Below are 8,013 nucleotides of genomic sequence, written 5' to 3' on the forward strand. Positions count from 1 at the left end.
AATTGAACTTGCAGAGGCGACTTGGGAAAGAAGCCTGAGAACCCGCTGGCACATTTTATCACTCAATACAAGTGTATCAGCAGCACCTGCCCACAGGATAGGACTGTTCCTATGATAGATACCACATCGTAATTCTGTCATAGACGCGTTGATGTTAAGTTATCTCTCATTTTCCTGTATGATTTATCTGTACGCCTCTTCGTTAAACGTTGCTTCTCTGAAGAAAAGGTTGCAGAATAATCTTCACATACGTATAAGAAGTTGTGGTGTGGTTCAGAACGTTTCGTCCTATAGCCCATTTTGCTCTCTAATTGCACGCCACACTCCTATTTTCAGGTTGTGCACCGTTGTTGTATGATTACACGATTGTATAACAATCACTGGAAGCAATCAGATCCAGTAAATGTCTAGGAGTGTGCGTACAGAATGACTGAAAGTGAACGATCAAATTAAGCCAATCGCAGGTAAAGCAGAGCCCAGACTGATTCCTTGGAATCCCCCACAAAGGCGGTAGCTTACAGTACCCTCGTTCTACCAGTACCTGAGTAATGCTCTGGATTCATATCAGTTGTAATTGATAATGGAAACAGAGAAGATCCAAAGAAGGTTAGAAAGTTTCATCACACACTCATTAAGTAAGCGTGAAAGCGTCATGGAGGCGCTCCACCGGCTCCTGTGACAGACACTGTGAGACAAGCATTGTGCATCACAATGTGGTTTAATATTATAATTTCAAGTGCGTACGTTCCAAGAAGCGCCAACTGATACATTGCTTCTTCCCAAGTATACCTCTCGGAAACACCATGAAGGTAATATTATAGAGGTTCGAACTCAAAGGAGGCTTAACGTCGATAGTTCTTTCTGTGGAACATTCGTGACTGAACAGGCGAGGATGAAGTGATACTGGTTCAGAAAGTAACCTCTAGCCTCTAGGCCACTACTACGTGTGGCGAACCAGAGCAAGAGGAACTTATTGTCCACTACGCGCTATCTAAGCTGTATTGCATCGCTCAGTTCCAGCGGATGAGTGCTACCAAACAGGCACGTGCCCCATTCCACGCTACTAAGGAAATTTACCGGTTAGCTATATCACAGCGCAGCGCGAGGCCTATTTACGCAAGTGCATCGAGCCTGCGTACACTCCAACATTGTGGCCCACGTGCATCAGAGTGCTATCCACATGTTAATACAGGCCGCGCAAGCTGTTGTGTCATTACGCGAGGTGTAGTGTCGTCGCCGGCCGCGGTGGCCATGCGGTTCTAGGCGCTCAGCCCGGAACCGCGCGACTGCTACGGTCGCAGGTTCGAATCCTGTCTCGGGCATGGATGTGTGTGGTGTCCTTAGGTTAGTTAGGTTTAAGTAGTTCTAAGTTCTAGGGGACTGATGACCATAGATGTTAAGTCCCATAGTGCTCAGAGCCATTTGAACCATTTGATTTGTAGTGTCGTCTTCGGCAGTTTCCGCCAAGCTGTACAATTTATTGGCGTTTATCTGGTAATAAATATGCAACCAGTCGCTTTTTATGATTTATTCAACCATGAACACGTTTTCGGTCCACTGCAGGTTCATGGTTGAATAAATTGTAAAAAAAGCGACAGGCCGCATATTTATTACCAGATAAACGCCAATTTAAATCACAGTCGCAGTTCGTCACCCACAATGGATATACTGAAATGTGCGATTTATGTTCGCCCCATCTCGCTCACCGCGGCAAAGTGAGCTCCAGTAGAAAGGGCATCTAATTGAAGTGCTCTAGTAGCCTCCGCCAAACACTGTAAGGAGCCCTACAGACTAAATATTTGGAATTACAATGAACTGAACACCCTTAGCTGCTTACAGGCGTTGACATACAACGGGGACAGATGAAAATGTGTGCGCCGACCGGGACTCGAACCCGGGATCTGCTGCTTACGTGGCAGACTCTCTATCCATCTGAGCCACCGAGGACACAGAGGATAGCGCGACTGCAGGGATTTATCTCTGACACGCCTCCCGCGAAACCCACATTCTCGCCGTATTGTCCCGCACTACATTCGTAGTGCCCCTGCCCATTATACTCATTACTCGCGGCGCGTTGCCGATTCCCGTAAGAGTTCGGGCACTGTTTGTGCATTCGCACAGAAGAAGAAGATGGTCAAGTGGCCGGTGAGCCTTATATATATATATATATATATATATATATATATATATATATATACTAAGATGCTATCTGTTCTTTTTGTGCCTATCTCCTCCTTGCCCATCTCTATCTGGCCATCTTCTCCTCTCCCATCTCTCTCCATGTTATCACCCTCACACCAATAGGAGGTTGGTGATTCTTACCCCACAGTATTTCTCTCCAGATGGTAACTAACATGTGCACCCAATTTAGTTGAAATCATTCCAGGGGCTTAGGATGAACTTTTTACTCTGCCTTTGCTCGTGTTACGCACATGTCAAATACTTTTCACGTATTTGTACACATATTTCACTTGTGTCACAAGAGAATTTCGTCATGCAATTTCATTTTCACGTATATCAATGTTTATGACGTCACGTGTCGTCCTGTCACGACTGTGTCACGACTGTCGCGACTATGTGTCGTATAATGATATCATTTTGCAATTCATCCAGTGGTTTATGTGGGTTCTGCCTGGGAACTGTTTTGTGAACAGAGTTAGTAGCAATGAAATAATAAACTAGAACGTCATACAGGATGCCGCAGTTTATCACTCACCCAGTTTAGTCATATTTACGTAATATGTCCTGAACTATATGTTGTACAATTCATGCAGGCGCGCGCGCGCATACACACACACACACACACACACACACACACACACATACGCGCGCGCGCGCGAGCGCGTATTCTTGCCCGTTTGGTTGCGTTATGGTCTGTCGTATTTCATAAAACCCTACTGACTATTAAAAACTGAATAATGAAAAACAAGTAGTTAAAACAATTTTTAGGTACGTATAGGTGGCTGATCATTGTCGAAAAACCGGAGCCAGGCACTCCGTCAGACGTTACAGAGAGCTAGTTGGTCTATACACTATCGTTGAGAACGAAATTCACACTAATTCGTCACAGAAGTTATTTAGAGTCAAAGGAAGGTAACCACATTGTAGAACAAACTGTATTCATGAATTCTAAATATATCTGATGTCAAAGAACATCATGCAGCTGTGGTTCTGAGCATTTCCTAGGCAACTATTCTTAAAAATGGATTAATCTAACCAAAGTAGTTCACAAACTACATTTTGTAAATGAAGACGACGTGTTAATATAACCGTGTTACAGTCTAGGAAAGTATGAAGAACATCAGTGAACCAGTTGCATAACACAGGTTTATTAGAAAACTTGACCTATATTTCGATAATTATAAAACTATATTCTTCAGAAGGAGATTGACGCTTATTACATATTGTATTGATAAGGTACCTTAGACTAATGCCGTTCGGCTGTTGTCAAGTAACAACCGTCACACTCTCCCTCTAAAGAAGATAATTTTATGATTATAGGTCAAGGGTTCTAGTAAATCTGCGATACGCAAGTGGTCGGCTGATTCTTTTCATCCTTTCCAAGATTATCGCTATACCGTTACTGTTTACAGCCATGTTAAGATTTTATAACCACACGAATTTTCAAGAGTAGCGTCTTCACACGTATATCAACTACAAAAAGCTGTACCGCTGCAGATATTCTATTGTTGACGGATTTCGGGTTATTTCCTAAGCACCGTTGATGCAGTCTTATCGGAAGAGCCATTGTTTTGCAACGAAAGCGACGTTGTTTCCAATCCTAGTGGAATTGGAAAAAAGGATCAGCAGTGCAGCGAAGTTTCTGTGAAATCCGATCGGGAGTTAGGTGGATGCCGGGAGGCTGGGCAAGTATGTGGCTTTCCGCTGGGAGTTGAGTAATTTGATTAGGGCCAGCAGCCCTCATTAGGGCGCTGCGCCACTTACGGCGGAACCCAGCCACGCAAACTTCCCACCGGCTCTGCTGGACACCAGATTCGATCAGCGGCTTTGCGCCGTCAACTGTCCCTGGTCTCTGGCCGTGGAGCACTCTCTGCCACAGCACTCCTAAGCCCATCTTTGAACGGTACAAACAAACAAACAAAAACACACAAGCGAGCACGGGGGCGGCTGTAAAATTGTAAAATACTGCGAACGCCAGAACTCGGATAATTAACGTGGCACTGGAACACAGTTAGCCTGACGAACTGCTGCTGTTAGCTGCGGATTCGGATCATAAAATTCGTCAATTGTTTCTTCGAGAATTCTGCATCATTGCTCATGGAATGCAGAATTTTCTAGTATGGGTGCATAATATTTTTCACTCTAAAATAAGAGCAACGAGCCTGGTAACGTAAACACCTTTCTGCTTGCGGAGCCAAAGAATGAGCCGATGCTCCTCACCATGTCCGCCGAATTATGCCTGAGCATAGATAACTATGTTCACTTGGAAATGCTATCCTGAAGGGAAAGTGGGGCATACAAGTACCCCCATATATGCTGAGTATTCCACAGTACAATCTGAGACCGACCTGGTAGAACATTGACTGAAGGTGCAACTAACTGGAGGAGTGCTCTACGACAACAAACGAAAGAATGCACATCATCGGTCTGTCGTCCATGAACCTTTGCGAAACGGTATCCGTGGCCTGATGTGGCTTTTAGATGTACTCCTACCTGCCATAAGTCAACGCCCTTGCCGCAGTGGTAACACCGGTTCCCGTCAGATCACCGAAGTTAAGCACTGTCGGGCTGGGCTAGTACTTAGATGAGTGACCTTACAAGTCTGCCGAGCGCTGTTGGCGAGCGGGGTTCTCTCAGCCCTTCTGAGGCCAGTTGAGGAGTTACTTCACTGGTCACGAAAACTGACAACGGCCATGAGAGTGGTGTATCTACTACATGTCCCTCCATATCCGCATCCAGTGACGCCTATCGGCTCAGGATGACATGTCAGTCGGTCGGTACCGTTGGACCTTCCGAGGCCTGGTCAAATGGAGTTGGTTAGTACCTTTCACAAGAGTATACGAAGGCTCATTGGCTCAAATTACGTTCTCCCATGATGTGAGTAAACGATGCAGATGTTACGGCGCTCATGCTAATCTCAGTCTTCCTATGACGTGCAACGAAAGATACACGTAGGGACAGTGGCTGCAGGACACCAAAATGACGATATTGTTTTGGATAGTAGACTACGGCTGTTCACAAGTTGATGTTGTCAGGCAATGAATTGGGGAGTGACCTTTAGCGCCGTTTACTTTCTTTCTGCTTTTACAAGACACAATTTTCGTCAGTGACCCATGGCACGAATTCGTTGTCGCTCATGGCAGGTGTCTCTGAACACGGTAGTTTTCCACGAAATGAGGTATTCGTGATGTATTATTAACACCTGAAGAGCCCAGTGCCTGTATGACACAATCATGATCAACCGGCGATCAAGTCTGCTCATATTGCAAATCTAGTTGTATTCTGCGCCGAATGAAGCGTCAACGCCAGTGCAAGTTCTTACTACACCAAAGTCTCAAGACACTCCTTTCGTTGTGGCAATAGGCGCACTTCCTCTCTACGACAGCTGTCATCTCCAATGTATGATTTTACCTGTGCGTCCGTCGTACATAAAACCTACATATCGTTAGAAACTTTGTGTAGAATGTCTCATTATGTAGCGGTTGCAACTGTACTGGCGTGCAGTATGATCTTACCTCACCAAATGATTGTCCATGATAGAAAATCAATCGCAACATTCACACACACACACACACACACACACACACACACACACACACACACACACACACACAAGCACACACAGTTGGACAAATTCAAGACTCTGTTTCTAATATTACCTCGACATAGGTTAGGGTCAAGTCGTGCACCATCTACGTTCATGCTCAACACTTATACTTGCTGCAAACTTGTGATCCTCCAGTTTAAATTACGTAAGTTTTGGCAAGTTATGCGAAACTAAATAAAATACAAGTTGAAATAAATGTGATATTAATACAAGTGTGAAAAGAGTCGAATTCTATCGAATAACAAATTGTAGGCAACATAAAAGTATTTGGGTTGAACGAACTGACGATTTATTCCATCAGTAAAAACACGTAAATAATTTTAATGTGGGCCGTGCAAATATGCATATAAGCATGAAATAAAATAACAATAATAATCAAGTGTAGTAAGGAGTGAGTATTTGCGTATTTAAGTCGTAGAAGATTTCCCAAATACTTAATAAACACCAATGGTTTGTGAAATACAGTTTCCGATTCCGCTAAACTATATACAAAATAACTGCCACTTCACAAATAAATAAAGCTAAATATCGCCATTAGCACATCTAAACTTTGCAGTATCATGAGTGGATAGTGGATTCCAAAGGTCTGTCCAGTAATAATTCGAAAATTGCAGCTGAACTAGATCAGAGTTCAGTGCTCCCCATCGCTTAACACTCGTCAAGTTAGAGACAGGCCCACAGATTTTAAGTCCCATTCAACCTCGAATTCTTCTAACTACGAACAGAAGCAAAAGTAATCACTTGGACACCAGTCGCCCAAAATCTGTCACTTTACCAGTTCTAAATCACGCTAACAGCTCACTAACACACAAGTTACTTCTAAGCCCATTTGAAACAGTGTGACCGCTTGAAGTAGAGTAACCGCTCAACGCACAATAACCAGGAACGGAAGTTCGCGCCACCTAATGGGTCCGCTCTCCAGAGTCAGCTTATAAAATAAGCGGTTCCTAAGATTTTTTGACAAAACAAATGAAGCAATCAATGTACATGTTTTTGCACATAATTTACTGACCACTGGATAACATATTCTGATTTTTTAAAAGAAATTCAGTCATCTTTAAACCCCCCCACACCCATAGGAAGAGTTAAAGCTGCTCTGACCAAAATGAGGTTTGTCCATGACGGAAGTCCTGTAGTCTTCAAATTTTATCTGAAATAAAAAAAAAAAAATTTCTTAATGATTTTATGTATATACACTGAAGCGGCGAGTGAACATTTGTACCACGGCCGAGAATTTAACCCGGGTCTCCAGAATACTAGGTAGGCTTCCAAATGGCTAACCGCTTACCCACTGGCTAACGCACCTGCGTAGTAAGCAGGAGAAACGGGTTCGATTCTCGGTATTGGTACAAATTTTCACTGCCCGCTTCAGTCTATATTCATAAAATCATATCTGAATGACTCCAGTAAAGTATCTGAAATTGTGTCATTTCAATTTTTGTTAATCTACGCTGAGCTGATAAAAGTCATGGAATACCTCCTAATATCATGTCGGACCTCCTTTTGCCTGGCGTAGTGCAGCAAAGACGTGGCATGGACCCAATAAGTAGCTGGATGTCCCCTGTAGAAATATTAAGCTATGCTACCTCTATATCCGTCCGTAATTGTGAAAGAGTTGCCGGTGCACAATTTTGTGCACGAACTAACCTCCCGATTATGTCCCATAAATGTTGGATGGGATTCGTGTTGGGCAACCACTCCGTCTTCGGGCCACAAGCGGCCCATCGGGACCATCCAACCGCGGTGTCATCCTCAATTGAGGATGCGGATAGGAGGGGCGTGTGGTCAGCATACCGCTCTCCCAGTCGTTATGATGGTTTTCTTAGACCGGAGCCGCTACTGTTCGGTCGAGTAGTTCCTCAATTGGCATCACGAGGCTAAGTGCCCCCCGAAAAATGGCAACAGCGCATGGCGGCCCGGATGGTCACCCATCCAAGTGCCAGCCACGCCCGACAGTGCTTAACTTCGGTGATCTGACGGGAACCGGTGTATGCACTGCCGCAAGGCCGTTGCACGTTCGGTGATCGGGATGGGCATAATCATTCGCTCTAACTGACCAGAATATTCTTCAAAGCAATCACAAACTACTGTGGCCAAGTGACATGGCGCATTGACATCCATAAGAATTCCGTCGTTGCTTGGGACATGAAATCCATGAATGGCTGCAAATGTTCGCCAAGTAGCCGAACATAACCATTTCAAGCCAATGATGGGTTCAATTGAAC

At 44.3% G+C, this 8,013-nt stretch overlaps 2 pseudogenes; one reads left to right on the forward strand and one right to left on the reverse strand.

Annotated features, from left to right (window-relative positions):
• The first annotated feature begins 4,683 nt into the window (after window positions 1-4,683).
• On the forward strand, window positions 4,684-4,802 carry LOC124557251 (annotated as a pseudogene).
• Window positions 4,803-7,684: 2,882 nt separating this feature from the next.
• LOC124557144 lies at window positions 7,685-7,802 on the reverse strand (annotated as a pseudogene).
• Between the last annotated feature and the right edge of the window lie 211 nt (window positions 7,803-8,013).

This window comes from Schistocerca americana, chromosome X (assembly GCF_021461395.2).
Source record: "Schistocerca americana isolate TAMUIC-IGC-003095 chromosome X, iqSchAmer2.1, whole genome shotgun sequence".
In the NCBI taxonomy this organism is placed as follows: domain Eukaryota; kingdom Metazoa; phylum Arthropoda; class Insecta; order Orthoptera; family Acrididae; genus Schistocerca; species Schistocerca americana.